Below are 16,688 nucleotides of genomic sequence, written 5' to 3'. Positions count from 1 at the left end.
AAACGGTATTTGCTAAATTACATTATCGCACTACAGACTTCTCAGCATGCAGATGTCTTTTTGGCATCCGTCTTTTCCAGCAACTACGGCAATTCGGCAATCAATTCTGCGAGCAGCCACACAGGGATACAAGTGAAGGCGTTGTGCCTTTGTATGCCAGAAACAGCAGCAAACGGGTGACCTAGACCTGAGCGGATCACTCATTAAGCACGCCACGCAGTGAGTTATATAGTCATCATCAACCACCAGGATAAATCCACCGTTGGACAAAATCAACCCTGAGCCGGTGCCATATTTAGGCCGCGGTCTGCGAGAGCTTGGATGGCTGCACCAAATTCCACCGAGTTGAATGCCTTTTCATCGTCTACAAAGTCTAGGCATAGTAGTAATTGATATTCGTTAGTCTTTCCCAGAATCTGACCGATAGTATTATGCGGTCAATGGTAGAGAGAAACTTTTCCGAAAGCCATCCTTGTTTACGTGGACGTTTGGTTGGCCTTAAACATTTCCACTATTCTGTTTCACATAACCTACATGAACCATGAATACAATTGTGATTAGGATGTTTAATGTAAGTGCATAACATACAGTTGAAGTTGGCAGGAAGCGAGGACAAGGACCGATTTTCACCGGGCAGACGAACAGACAAACTCGGTCTAATCCCCCCCCCACCGCATCTCTCTTCACCTGCAGGACCCAAAAAATACCACAGCCCAGCTCGGGAATGTGAGCAAGGTGAAGGAATGGGGGGTTGTGGGTAACAGGCTGGTGGTGGGGGGGGGCTTCCATGTGCACCATAAACAGGCACATGGGTGCCACACTGTGTCCCTGCCTGGGTCAATAGCAAGCATGCACTCAAACCCGACGTGAGAAGGTCTTGGACGCATCTGGGCCCGGCATTTGCTGCATTCCAATCTATCTCGCTGGTTCCATCATCATTCATTAACTGTGCGTCGGCGATTTTTTTTTACTTTCATGCCATACCCCGCTGTTTGTTAGCATTGCCCTAGATTATTAAGATTAATGCTAAGTGGACACTTTTTGAGTAACATTGCCACAGCCCAGATGAGGAGTTTTCCCCGCTTTCAATCAGCGATGCAGTCCCCCTGCTTGAGTGAATTGACAGAGTTGACGCTGCGTGAATTGTAATCTGCTGTGGCTGCGTCCATTCTGCATTAATGCCGATGGGCTGTCATCAGGGCATACCGTGAACTGGGATTGTGCCAAAAGAAATGGGCTTAAACCAGCCCAAATTTAATTATTCCACTATGATACAATGGTAATTTGGTCAATTTAGACCTTAACCTGAAAGAAAATTAACAAATGTTAAGTCTTGCGTCTGTATTTTTTCTTGTCGAAATGTTACAGATCACAACATGTAGCTCAAAAACCTTTGGGCCGACTGCGAACCACTATTGCTGTGCACGGGCACGCATTCACGACGCACCCACCGACACACAACACACCAACGCTACCCCTTATTTCTACGCACAATAATCGCTCCTTCTAAGCACAATGCATCAAGTCCTCTCAAAGTAAGTGCTGCTACTGCATCACCACTTGCTTATCCTCATCTCAAACCCGTGATTCCTCAGTGTGCGTTTCCAGATCTCCACGATTCAGCCGAGCGGGGCAACACACAGACATCTCTTCCCGCTGTGACCCATGTGTCAGATAAACAGCGGTAAGCCTCTGTGAAATACCCTCGAAAGTGGGTTTTCTGCATGCCATCTACATACCTATTGGCGCTGTCAAAGCCTCCCATTCACTGCCCATGCAAACACGTGTCCCATACAACTCAGTGGGGCTCGGCTCCCAACAAATCAGCTCCCCAACTTGCCGTTACGCAAAGCACCTCGGGACACTCGTCGGGGAAAAAAATAAGTGTGGAAAAATTGGCAGAAAAAAAAATACGTTAGCTTATAACTGGAATGGGAGCTGAGATCCTTCAGTTCTGCACAATGGTTCGCCTAAAAATGTAAATAAAGAAATGTTTTTCAGCCGTGTTTATGCATACTTGGCACTGCTGGGAAAACAGTCCCCATGAGGTGCTAAGTGCTCTCAGGCTGCTTACTTTAAAGTGCACCATCACCCGACTCACACAGGCGAATCAAGGCGTATAACACGGGTGGCTAATCTGCAAGCAAATTTCCTGGAGATATGTTTACATTCATTCAACATTTCTTAAAGTGAAAAACTCCTTAACACCATTTTTTTATCATTCCAAACTTATTAAAGTGAAAAACTTTTTAACACCATCTTCTAACATTCCATGTGGACAAACCCATTTGAGGTCACATCCAACTTGCTTGCGATGTGTTTTTTTTTCGGTGTGCAATTACTGCAGGAATCCAGGGGAGGAAACACTGCGATATCAATTGCATTCCCTGGATGCTTTTACAAAGATTGCATTTTTTTACCAAAAATGTATTATCATGAGAGTGAAACTGCTCTATCCAATGTTCCTATTATTCACATTCTCAACAACTCTACAGAATTCTCTATTATCTGTAGATTAATTATTCCCATCGTCGGCATTTTTCCACGGTTTAGTCACTCAGAAGTTGTCTCGCAGAGGGTGAAGTTCATCCTCATAGCTACATCTTCTTGCAGATAAGGGAGCTATCAGAAAGTGGTGGAAAATCCATCCTATTAGCGGTGTTCATCTGCCGAAAACCACATGGACATCAAGAGTAATTCCCATGGACAAACACGGATGATAATAAAATACAATTCTGTACAAGCTATTTGTCAATCCACTGCAAAATGAAGGCTTCCCCATGCCGTGAGGACTGTGGGGGGGTTGTCTGACCACACAAGACCATACGATCTGTTAATAGCACCACCCATCCCCACCACACAGTAAGCAAGGAGTGGTTTCACTGTAATCAAGGAAAACATGAAATTGTCTCTCCATGCACCACTTATCATTGGTGGCCCTAAGCCACGAGTGAAATTTTCACATTTTTAAAACAGGGGTCAAGACAGCCTTCCTAGGAAGCAGCACTTGTAATGATCGCAGGAGGAATGATATACCGAGTCTACTCCCGACCTCTATGTGAACTCAGAACCTCCCAACTGTGAGTTAAGCCAGTCTCCCACAGTGGCACCTGGCTGATTGTAGATGTACACACACACACAATCACTCCACATAAATAACTTCCACAGAGCTAACTGTGCACCCATTATTTTCAAAGGCACGGTGATGCCTTCTGACGGGCACTGCCACATCCTACGAGCGGCTGTCAGGGGCCAGTGTTCTGTGGGAAGTCTCACCCGTGAAAAGGGCAAGTGAGTTGAGATGGCCGGGTAAAATTCCCGAGTCCCTGTTTGACTTTTAAGAGATCCAGACAGGCACAGACAGGAACGCAGACGCACACAATCGGACGGTATAGCGGTGCTTGTTATTGCTACCACGACCGCAATTGTTGCTCAAAAAATGTATATAAATAAGTGGAATAAAAGCGGCATTTTTATCCAATTGAGTGGCAGGCGCACTCCCTGCTGCAAGCTCACGGGGAGCACTAATGAGATTCTTCATAGTCTGTGCTACATGAAAGTGCAGCTTTAGCCTGAGACCATGGCCCACACAATATCGCACTTTTAAGAGCGCATTTGAACATCAGCATAAGATGCTTTTGCGAAAGTAATTCAGATTGATTTCTTTATGGCTTAACCACAAAAAAAATGACAAGAAAACGTAAAATAATTAAATAACCATAAAGCAACCGCCCCATTTTAGTCAGCAATTAGCCGCAACGCTAGGACACAGCACTGAAAATATTTTGTAATGCCAGTCCACTCTGCTATTGCGCACACACGCGTAAATGTGTCTCAACAAAAAGGGAAAGGGGACAAGCGAGGTAGGCAGTGGAAGGGGCATTTGAGGCTGTGCTTGCCTTCCAGTGCTCCAATTGGCAGTGTTCAAAATTTGCTGCAGTGGAAATGAATACCACATGATGCATCAAGTACACACATGCTGTAAAAATATATCGATTGATGGTCATCAATCATCCAAGGAGACCGAATGCTATCGCATTGGGCGGAGCTGTGGTGGAGCGGTTCACGCAATGCACTACGAACCCAGTGACCCAAGTTCGATACCCAGCCACGGCTGACTTCAGTGGCAAGTGAACCGGTTACGCTCCCCCCCTCCCCAACGCACACGGACCAGCACGGTAGCGTAACCACCTCCATGACTGAGACGGTGTGAGGTCTTCATCCAGCAACGGATTGACAGCAGCTGTACACATATACACATGTGTGAATATATCATATTGATCCCCATTCATACAATAACGCAATGCAATCAAATGCCTCTCAAGATCACAAAGCGGTAGACTTCATGTTACACTTGTTTTGCTATGCGAGTGGATTTTTTTGTTAAAGGGCAGAGTGTAAACAAGGTGCATAAGCAACATAACCATTGCAGTGGCCTTTCCAGGGTGGCTTCGATACCACTTCAACAGCGATCGGACATCTGAATCGTGACATCCTCTCGACATTACAGGCTGAAGAGCAGGGTTCAATTCAGGGCTGGCAAGTCAAGTGTCGCGCCAGTGGCCATTCGGCATTTAAAAGAATTTCAACTATTCTGCAACTCAGACTCAGGGTTACGGGAGACATTGACAGACACAAGCGCTACGCCCTAGCCTTTGTAATTATCAGAAAACAGCACGTTCTGAAGACGTCACAAACATAAATATCCCATTTAGAAACGCAACTGCACTGTTGAAAAGCACAACTGGAACACTGATGCGCACTTGACGCATCAGGCACTGACCTGATCCACTGCTACGACATTGGGAGTTAGACATTTGACAAATATCATTGTGTATGACCACCGCACCGCACAGCTACCCATCAGCGGCACAAACACACACCCACCCCCACACTCCAGCCAAATGGCCTTGCCGGCCAAAACATTCTTTGTGCCTAATCTCTAACTCAACTATTGGCAGTGTCAGCCACCGTGTATTGGGTCAAGTTAATATAATAAAAAATAATGCTGTGCAGCCTCTTTGTCAATCCACTGCTGGATGAAGGCCTCTCCACGCCGTGTCGGTCACAGGGGTTTGTTTGTTGTTTGGCCAAACCGATGCCCACCAAGCTTCTATTCCAGAAATGTCGTCAATGCGCTTGGGAGCGTTTGTGAAATTTCCGCAGGCCTGTTGTTATTGCCGCATGAAACACGCAACTCCTGTCCCCAGAGCTTGCACTCTCCACCTACGGGCTCCTTACCTCGGTGAAATACGGATGCTGCAGGCCACCCTGGTACATGTGGTTAGTGAATCTGTAGAGCAAGGGTACCATGGTTTGGCTCTAGTTTAAGGCATTTCCCCCAGAACAATGCGTGCCTTTATGTATTCACGCACATGTAAATCGTGGCCCTCACTGGTGTCCCAGACATACATTTTTTAGTGATACCAAAGGCAGGTTTAATAAAAAGAAGACAATAAAGAATGAGTCAAACTGAAACTCAAAATGACAATGTAGCAACGGAGGCCACAACAGCACTAACAACGTGGCACAAACAAAACCATTCCTCGTAAACTATATATATCTACTGTCTAAATAAGAAGCAGTCTGATTTTCGCCATAAAAACAAAAAATCTCTACCCTTATTGTGCCAAATTCTGCTTCCTCTAGTGTTCTCGGAACTCCTCAAATCGTCACAAATACCACCGAGCTAAAAAAAGGAAACCGGTCAATTTAGCGCCTGTGTTCAAAGTAAATTTTGTATGGCATATGTTCTCACAGCTCGGCTAGAAATTATCCTGAAAGCAATTATGTCTACATTAAACAGCAAGAAAAGGCAAACAGTAAATCGTCTGTTTGGCCAGTCCCGCAAACCTTGCCATAGCTTGGCTCTATCGTCGTCATGGATTCTGGGAGATTGAAAACAGTGCTTCCAATATCCACATGGCAAATTACATTTCCACCCTAACCCTGACCCCTGCCAACTATAACAATTGTTTTGCAGGAAATAAGAACATTCCAACCCGTGTTGCAATCAAAGTATAGTATGCCATAAACTGCAGAAAACAAAGACTCCTACATATATGATATTTTAAAATAAGTAGCAATTTACATGATCACCCACAATCAATGAAAAAAGTCTTGAAGACTCCGTGAAGAATTCCTGGATAAAGATTTTAAAGAACATTACTGTCATTATATTTAATGATTGTGCCTTATTGACAAACGCAGACTCATCTTTATTGCAGCAGGTCTCAATTCTGCCAAAGCTAACTTGAGCAATACCCAACAAGACCACTGTGACTGGTCGGGAGGTCGTAAAACGCCTCGGAAGACCGCTCTTTGCCCCAAAGCTCTCTTAAAAAGAGGGGACACATCGTGGTTGACCTGTGACCGGCAATATACTCACTCACTCACCGGCAGTTCAATTTACAGTAGGAAAAAACGAGACGCCACTACAGCGGCTTTACTACAGAGTTTGCGTACTAAAGTAGTCCATATAAACTATGAATGAGCACAAGAAAAATAAGTCTTTCCATGTCACACGCATTATTTCAACAGCCTACAGTAATGTGCGTTCAGTCGTTGTAGCTCTGCAGATTAGTTGGTAACAATTTAATGGCAGGTTTGGCACCAGTACTTTTCCATCAAAACACAACAATGGCTTTTTACATGCATATTTTTGTGTAAATAATTGCAGAAATTACCCTGGAACATCTTTGCAAACATATGTCAGACACCTACGCACAAGGCTTAAAGACTGAAACCCTTTCACAGACAAACCCAGCGACGTGACCTTCAAGCTCGGTAAACATGCCAAACCCAGTGGAACTCCCCGAATATTATAACCATTTTCACAGCGATAAAAAACGAAACTTGATCTCACACTGCAGTGCATTGGGACACTAATGGACGTCTGGGTTTGGGTTTTTTTCATCAGCTGTGGCTGCGAGAACCCAAACAGACGAAACTCCCTGCCACCTACCCCCACAACCCCCCATCCACCCGCTTCTCCAAATCCAAATCAGCTGTCATCAGGCCGGTTGGGTACGAGGCAGACAGATTCCAGGCCTGACATTACCACCTGTCCACTCTGTCCTGCAGCGTTCCAGTGGACTAAGGTCACGCAAGCACACGGGAAAGCAACGCACACTGGGGCAGCGGGGAGACATTCCGAAGCCAATCCTAGCACCGGCTGTTCAGTAAAAGGTGATTTGCGAGGATATTGCCACAGCTAAAAATCCATGCGTAGCATCCGAGACTCTGCATGCGCCATTTCAACACACGCTAATTGATATAACTGTTGTGTATTGATAGCGGTGCAGTTCAATTCGATGTCAGTGTCAATTCCATTATTAATGACGTATTTTCAGCAGATTTTTAATACCCCTTAATTACAAACTGCAAAATCTGTAAACATTGCTACCAGAGCTGACGATTTATCATTCACAGCTGGAGAGGTGCTGTTAAAACGAGATAATATATGACTTCTTACCTCTGCACTGAAGTGCTGCCCTCATTTGAAAATCCGAGTGCAAGCGCGTTCCATTTATAATGCGAGCTGAAGGCCCGCTGACGCTGCCCGTGAATCAGTCAGAATTAAAAGGCATCATTAGCCTTGAATCATTGGCTGGGACATGCGTGATGTGCACACGGTTTGACAGCTATAGCTGTGACTGATTACCAAAACTGTCACTCTCCCTTAGCTAACAATTAGGCGGTATCTGCAGCTGGCGCATTCAAGTTGCAAACACAATTTCCCACCTACGCTGCAATAAAAATTCAAATTGCTGGCAGACAACTGTGCATGGGATTGAAAACTGCTCGACAGTCAGGTAAAGATAACAATCTAATTGACATTTGTACACTCGCATTCTCAAATAACAGCATTCTTGCTCACTGCACTTGCCTGAGCTAAAAGGGAGTCCAATACGAACATCTGACGAGCACTTATATTCACCAAAGTATACTCTACTTTTGTGCTGAATTTAATGGCACATTGAAAGAACATCTTGGCTGCAATTTCGTTAAAAAAAACTTCCAGTATACAACTGCAATACACATAATAGGAATGTGGTTTAAGATTTAGGGCTCCTCGTGTTAACCACAAAGCTGCAGGAAAACCAAAAGGAAAAATGTTAAAATCCCAAGGCATGTGGTCTCCGGAGGACGTAAGCTTTCCGTTCAGAGATTTCAGACCCACATGTAAGGCCGAACCATCTGGTACGCATGAAAAAGGCGGTCTATTCCCCTGCTGCTTCCTCGTGGAAAGAGGGCAAATCTGGCTAATGAGCTTGCACACGCATCAGAGGGATATTCTTGTTTGTAACGAGTATTTGACTTTGTCCAATTCCTTACACAGTATTTTCATCATTGCTGACAAAGAAAACTAATGGAAATTAAATGCATATTGTTGAAAATAAATGTGGATTGTTCCATAAAAGTCACTCTGCCATCTACTCCACACTCGAAAAACATGTCATTGATGATGGTCACCCTCAAAGAAATACTTGTACGGCATATGTAGGCCACACTGCAATTCATTCTGCTGTATTTTATTTTACCGTCTTACTTCACACTGATATTCAAAGTCGGTATCACAGCTGCTTGAATTAATAAAGTCAATATTTTTCTTTAATGCCACTTTAAGCCTTGACATTTCAAATGACAGCGATTACTTCATATGCCAGTCACGTTAATAAGAGGCACTCAGAGGAACTCCAGTCTACATCAGTGAAGCTTATGACCTAAGCTGGGCCTGTGGAATCAGTCTGCGGATACAAAAGAATGGCATTGAGCTCACTGGAAAATTACACACCAAACTAACGCTTTATTGCGCAAGCGACGCTTTAAGTAAATATCAATACGATCTCATTCACTGTGAAGACAAAACGAATATGAACCACAACGGAGACATAAATAACAATAATAACAGTAATGAGGGTGATAACATCAGAGCGAATAGAGCAATCCGTAATGGAGGCCTGTAGTCACATGGTTTTCACTGTATGCTTTAACAAACAGGACATGAAAACAAATCAATAAGCTATGTGATGGCCAAGTGAAGCTACATAGTGCTGCAATGTATTTCTGTTAGTAATACCTGTACAATTGAAATTCAGTATATTCATGTCTTGCTTGAAAGAACCCCTCCAAACAAATCACCGTGTGGAGGCCCTCATCACTGCTGGATGAGTCAAAAGACAACTCACGATTGCTGACTCAAAATTTCGATTTAAAGCTTTCGTGACTGCAGGGATTCATATTCTTGGTTCTTTCTACGTGACTTTACCGAACAAACCAAGAATATGATTGCCGACTCATTTTCTTGAACCCCACACCTGCTGGTGTGGAATATTCCAATACTAACAAGCCAAAGCAGGCCACCATGTAACTATGTCAGAGGCAGATTGGCATGATATTAGTGCAATTAGCTATGTAACCAGGGTAATTCAATCTCCATGTATCAAAGGGTGATGATATAATTACTTATGATATTCCTGGCAGTGGCAAATGACAATGTTTGGAATTAATACGTGGATTATATTTCAGTAAACCCTGTAAATATCCCTGATCAGAATGACATTTCTACAAGCTTGATTTTTAACATAATCTCGAGGGGGAAAATGTGTGCTTTTGTCATTTAAGGTTATGCAAAAGTAGAATTGTACGATGACAACGCATCGAACTCAGCACACCTGCTCAGATGTAACGTTTAAAACTGCTGTAATCAGACACACAAGCTGATTGATAGACAGCACAAGGTGCTATTGCGACCATAAGATTGGTTCTCCCAGCATCCCTTGAGCGTCACATGACAGCACCATTCAACGTGCATACGCACACAGCCTTGTTTTCGACCACCAAGATTCGTATTACAGTACAGCAGACGTGTTACATACTGTACTGTATATATTTTTTTTACGATGGTTACAATCCATTGCTACGTTTCAATGCGAGCGCCATGGCGTGAGCTCTTTTTAAAAGGGAAGAGAGACAAATGAAAACATTCTGCTCCCGCAGAATTGAGCGGATGTTCATTGTGACATCGACTTCCCCCCCTTGTGGGTTACAGCTCTCCGCGAGCTGACCCAGCGGCCACCTTGACCTGCATTAAGCGGCCGCTTCGAAAAATTGCGTCGAGCAAATGGAAGGGGGGGGGTGTGCATTAAATTGCGCAATCTGAGAGCGCGTTTTCGGTTGTGAGCACACACCTAACGACACCGGGGGCATAGTCCACTGCTAGCTCATCCGATTCTCACTGCCACGAACACGTGATTAAAATGAGGCTAACGCAATATCGCTACGAACTGGAAACCACGACTAACAAGGCCATTGGCTTGGCCAGGTAAGTACCTGTGGACGTGTCTTGTGGAAACAACAAATAGCCCCGTAGCAATCGAAGTAATTTCCGTGCGACAAACTAGTCCAACACAGGTTGACAACTGCGCATAAATTGTGAAATTTTCCTCCCTCATTGCCAAACGTTTCACTGATAAACGACCTATCTCATTTATAACATGATATACAAGTGCAGCACACACTGCACGTAATGCCCTGGTTCATGAGTGTCCCTTGAAAAATGATACAGGTCTGGAATGAGCTTGAATCTGGATATAAAGTAATTGCTTGAGTTACCGAATACTGACTGAGTGTACTGCATAGGGGTGGAGTGATGGCACAGTGGTTAGCGCATTGCGGTGTGAACCCGGCGACCTGTGTTTGATTTATGGGCATTATTAATATCAGTGGCGAGTGATATCTGAACCGCTCCACTTCCATCAACCGGCACTTACCAACGTGTAGGTCAAATATTCCCCATGACCGATAAGGCATGGGGAAGCCTTAATTCGGCAGTGTACATTATTGACAAACGGCTGGACATTATTATTTATCTACAAGTGTACTGTATGGATTGTATCCGATAGTGTGAATACGACATACACGGCACTGTACACATTTAACCCAAAAACCTTTATAAATAATATCGGTGGCGAAAGCCTACGTCTTAAACTGTACACATAAAATGCTGTAATACCATTTCACGTGGTCCTTACATGGGGTCCAAAACACAAAGGCACCTGTAGACACGGTTTTCTGGCATTGACATTAAGTGACAGAAGGAAGTGAGAAACGGATATCAACATTCAGGGCACAAATATAAGAATTCAGCGAGAGGTTTCAAATCGTGTGTTTAATGTCGTGACTGTGCGTGTGTACACATACCGTGCACGTTATACCTATAACATTTGCAGTTTGAGTACCGTGTCATGTGCTGTAATATGTACACTGTGAATTGTCGTTTGTGTTGCACATATTAATCATGATACAATGTGCGTGTGTCATACGTAATACGTGCCATTTGTCAGATTGCTTACGAGTCGTACATTATTACGATTCGCATGTTACAGCCCTTTTTGTCATTGGGTTTAATCTGACTCTACCTCACCACGCGGGTCAGCATGCAGCAGGGGGTTGGGTCAGGACTGGCTCATCTCACTCGCCACTGACGTTAGACGTGCATTTGAATCAATTCGCCGAGGTTTTACATAGCAGTGCGATAACCACTGTGCCACTGCTCCCACATTGCTCAACATGGGCATATGATGAACCTTAAGGCGGGACCCCGGGGTCCCATAAGCCCCCGGCTCTCGCATAAACATTATATTATAATGTAAACATTATATTAGAATGTCAAAATAAACTTTGCTCGTTTTCACCAATGGGTTTGAAGGATGGTGGCAAGTGTTGTATTGTTAAACTTTGCCTTTAAAACTGAAAACTACTTACCTGCAGTACATCTATTTCAATACACTACCGAAATAATTTACACCCCTCTGTCAATCATCGTGTTTCTCAGTGTGGATTTGTGAACACACTTTGTAAACAGTACATAAAATAGTACGCGTATTCAATGCGCTGTTCATATCGTAACAAGCGTTTATACCAATGTTACTCTACAGAGTAGTGGTTCGCCGCTCCTCTTATCCACATTGATACGAGCGGTATTTGGGGACTATGGCTTAACCACGAAAAAAACCTATCTGCACAGATGTATACGGACAAGAGAATTATTATCAAACAGGAGGAAATAACGGTGCAACGCTTCTCATCTGCAGGTAATAGGATTGTCATCGATTGCTCCTGGCTGCAGACATTGGTAGGTCACAAATAATAATGACGATAAGAGAGAGCACATACTCTTTGGTTCTTTCCACAGCAAGAAAAAAACATGTTGCTGTGGTTTTCCCACCTGATGACGATTGCTTGTGTTGCAATCGAAACGTCGTGATTTATTTTATTTTATACCTAAGTGACTTTACCGAAAGAACCAAAGAGTATGAATTCCTGCAGTCACGAAAGCTTCACATCTAGATTGATAAGAGAGCAGTTTCACTGTATTATGCTTACAGTGATGACAACAAATAAATGACAAGTCGTGTAGGCAGTTTGAGCAGCTTTGTTTTAGACTTGTGATCCTGCCCATACCAGGGCATGGAGTGCATTCACTTGTTCAGCTCTTGTGCCTATTGCTGCTGCACTTGGACACGACATGACAACAGAATGATCCCTGCCGGGTGGGACTAAGTCGCCCAAAATAAATTCATTAATTGCGATTTTGACTTCCGTTTATTCGGGACCCCGGGGTCGCGCCGTAAGGTTCATCAACGGAGGTTCAAATGTAATATACCACTAGGAACTGCGTGTGTCAAGGTTGTCATTCATTTCTAATGACATAACTATTCAATGTGGTATGCATATAACAAGTGGTCAGGTGTGTGACGTGTAAGCATGACATATCGTGTGTATCTTGTATGATACATGTAACGAGCACATGTACATTATTGTACAGTATATAATTGACAGCCCACGTTGAAAATGTCGTGTACAGTATAGCGCGTATTTATCTTGCATGTCATGCGATAATCACATACATCGCATGTAATTAGTAATATCTAACGCGGTGTTTGTATTATATGTAATATGTTGCGATCAGTACGCAGTCCATAAGACCCCTCTCGCAGTCTCTTTAAAGGTGTCAAAACATAACGCACTTGTTCTAGAATCATCTTTTAAAAAATCAGAATCACCAAAACGAGAAGAAGAATAAGATTCCCAGGGCCCCACGACACACACACACGAGTTGACAATGAACGTGAACAAACAAAATCAACAACACACCGCCAATTCGCTGCGTTCTCATCCGGCTACTTCAGAGGCCAGGGGTTGGCGGACCACGCGCTGACTTGGTGTTCGCGGTGACCAGGCGGTGTTGCAAGTGGAGCCAAGCGGGTTCGTGAACCCGTCTGTGCAGACCGATTGGTATGGGAGGTTATAGGTTCCTCCAACCCCACACGGGTATCAACATGTCAATTAAACGGGCGGTCAAATTCCTACAATGTCGGACGTTGATACGTAAACTCGTATCCCTCAGAATGCCTCGCAGATTCGGGGCAAGTGCTTGTTCGTGAGCACCTATTTAGGTCGGCATGGAACGTAACAGAGGGGGGTGTAACTAACACCACGCCCGGCCGCCTTTGTCTCCCCGGTGTTTATGCTTAAGGCGGAGTCGATGTAGGGGAGGGCCTCGGGCAGATTCACACTGCGTTCCGTGACGCACACAGAGTACGGGATTACACACGTACGCGTGTACAGACACATGCTGTGTGTGTAGTGGACAGGCACAGCATGTACACACACACACGCACATACAACACGCAGACACTTCACCATCACCACCGTCAACCATCATCGATCCACTGCTGGACTAAGGGCCTCCCCCAAGCCGCCACGACCCCGCGATGTAACAATCCAGCCAGCACTTACACACACACACAGCTCTCAATTAGTCGCTCCGTCTCCTCGGGAGGACGTGCACCACGTGCACACAAATGTAGGCACACGTGCACGGCGGACACGCGCACACAGCGATACACAAATGCACACAAATAACCACAAGTACACCGACAACGATCGCCTGGTAGGTGCAAGTGCTGTTAGCGAGCACCTATTAAGGCCGGCCACGGCACACACAGACAAATACCCACACACACAACACAACACGCGCGTGTGTTGTGTTGTGTGTGCACACCCCAACACATAACACTCCCCCCTTCACGCAGCCAACCACCACCATTAACGCAGAGAGACACGGACGCGTACCGGAGCGACCTTGCGCTCCTCACTGCACTGCCCACCGCTGTCGCAGAGACGCCTGACTACGCGAGAACAACGCGAACAATAATAACGAAGACGAAGATAATTTAAGGATTTAAAAAAAAACCACAAATCTGAGGGGAGTAGCGGCAGCGGCTCACCGTGGTCGGCTCGACCCGGGTCTTCTCTCCACTGCCTTCGGCAGGGCGCAGGGGGCGGGGCGTATGCGTGACGTCACGACGAGAGGGCGTGGCCGGCCGCCTATCTCTTTGCACACGCTGTCAGACAAGGGGGTGGGGCCTAGGCGGGAATAGTTGTTATGGGCGTGGCTTGTGCAGTGTGTGGGCGTGGCTTAGTTGTTATGGTCGTGGCTTGTGCAGTGTGTGGGCGTGGCTTAGTTGTTATGGGCGTGGCTAAGTGTTTGGGGGCGTGGTCTGGCCAGCTGTGGGCGGAGTCTGGGTTACGAGGGCGTTGATCCGCTGTTTTATTTAGGGCCAAGCAGTGATAACGGCCTCCCTGGTTCGCGCTGTCGCGTGCACACGCACGAATGATTACAAATCAAAAACTCTACACGTTATTCGATAGCAATGCCCCTCAAAAGGAAACACGTCGAATGTTTGTGCTGAGAGAAAAAAACATTGCCCGAAACGCCGCCCCGTTTCGTGCTGTGAATAAGGGTAATTGCCCGAAACGTCGCCCGATTATATATATTCGCGTGTGGTCTGATTAATTATTGTTAGGCGTGGCTTGGTATGAGTATGCGCGTGGTGCCGAGGAATCGGATAACGATTCACGCCACGCGATTCTGTGCTGACGATCCGATTCTGTGTTGATCCCAATGTTGGTTGCGTGTGGCTTGCGAGCAGAACCCGACCGCTGATGAGACACGGGATGTCAAAACCGTGGCAGTGTGCTTGTGTTGTATAAATGCTGATGAAATTATGCACTCCCATAGGGCCATGAGGCCGATGCGTTGTGTAAAAAATACTTAAGATTAAAAAAAATATATATTGAGATATACAGCACCATATTTTAAAGTATATGCATTCCCATTTTGTGGTCATATTAATTTAAATATGCAAGGGTGTCTCGCGTACTCATCCGTGTTCAAGATATGTTGTACACAATTACAGCGCACATTTGACAAACGCCCAAAGCGTCAAACGGCTAGGAACAAACAGCACCATCAAAGCCGTGACCGCTGGAAGAGTCAATAAACACGTCCCTTGAATTCGACAAGTCGGTGGGACCGAATTCCACGTGCCACGCAGCGCTAGGGAACAAGCATAAGGGGCCGTCCATAAATGACGTCACGCGATTTTGGACGACTTTTGACCATCCCCTCACTCGTCACAAGGCGTCACAAAAAGTCAGACCCCCCTAAAATATGACGTCACAAAGCTCTGCCCCCCCTCCCCCCCAAAACATATTTCCATTTTTAAAATAAAACCGCACATAAATAGAAACGAGATACTCTACAACACAAGATTTGGTGCATTGAGTGGTGAATTCAAAGCCGTGCCCACCACATGGGCACACAGCGCACGTGTTGCGTGTCATAAGATGCCCCCTGGTGATTCATTAGCTTCCGCGTGCACCTTCACCAATTAAAGGCTTACCATGCGATTAGCATTTTGACAAGTTGATCTGGCAGACAGCGGACACATTGCTGTCCTTCCCCGTCAACACCACACTGTCTGGCTGAATGGTAACTTTTCTCAGTAGCACCCAACATCGGCTGAGACCACTGTCCATGCAACTATGGGGCAAGTAGTGGTCCGAGCCAATGCTACATGTCCGGTACTCCAACACCTAAACCCTAAACCAAGGCTTGATTTATCACGAAATGTTTTCCAGGTGCCTGGTAGGCGGGAGTTGGTATGCATCGAGTAGGCACATCCATAGTAAGACGTTTCCAAGATGTGTTGTGCCGGGTGCATATTTTGTGGGCCATCGACCTGTAGGGAACCGGCTCAAATTAATCTCTGCTCTCCCTAAACTGAATCATAAATCGCCAATCCTTAACTCGTAAATCATAACCCTTCGCAAAAAAAACAATGAACGCATTGTCCCAATCACATTTAATCAAATGAAAGCAAAAACAATGGAATTGGAAAGGCCCACTTATGAGTCGGCACAACCAAAGGAAGGTTTGTGGATGAAAATTTGGTCTATTATTGGATTTTTAAAAAAATCTGCAGGGAAAGTAATGCCAGTGGACAGTCGTCTCTACCCTCATCAACCTCAGCAATATCGTAAAACACGATTCCATCTCCACAGCTGAAGAAAGTGTTAAAGACCTCACCGATTTCACACGATTGCTTCTAAACCAGTGCAACCAACCAATTTACATCTCAACATCGACCGTTGTCCTAATATTGTCACTCATCCTCACCCTGTCGTCACCCATGGGTGCCATTTTCATGACTGGTCACGACCATCAATGCCAGCCAATCCTTTAAATTAGTGTCATTTTCTTGCCAGAATCACTTTTCGTTTCTTAATCGTGAAACTGCTGCCGTGTGTTATGTCTCTATTGCTTTGATAATTCT

General features: G+C 45.1%; 1 protein-coding gene across 9 annotated transcripts in view; it reads right to left on the bottom strand.

The window, feature by feature from the left end:
- The window catches only part of LOC144936246 (amyloid beta precursor protein binding family B member 2-like), a 54,344-nt gene extending 39,964 nt beyond the window's left edge, over window positions 1-14,380 (bottom strand). For 4 of the 9 annotated variants that reach the window (XM_078863282.1, XM_078863286.1, XM_078863287.1 and 1 more), the window contains exon 1: window positions 14,298-14,380. The gene's annotated coding sequence lies outside the window, so the exon portion shown is untranslated. Of the gene's footprint in view, window positions 1-13,161; window positions 13,283-14,142; window positions 14,235-14,266 lie in introns of those variants that run through there. The other 5 variants (XM_078863289.1, XM_078863290.1, XM_078863283.1 and 2 more) reach the window with 3 other exon arrangements.
- Window positions 14,381-16,688: the final 2,308 nt, after the last annotated feature.

The sequence above is a fragment of the Lampetra fluviatilis genome, chromosome 15 (assembly GCF_964198595.1).
Source record: "Lampetra fluviatilis chromosome 15, kcLamFluv1.1, whole genome shotgun sequence".
In the NCBI taxonomy this organism is placed as follows: domain Eukaryota; kingdom Metazoa; phylum Chordata; class Hyperoartia; order Petromyzontiformes; family Petromyzontidae; genus Lampetra; species Lampetra fluviatilis.
This window is presented reverse-complemented; position numbering and strand designations above follow the sequence as displayed.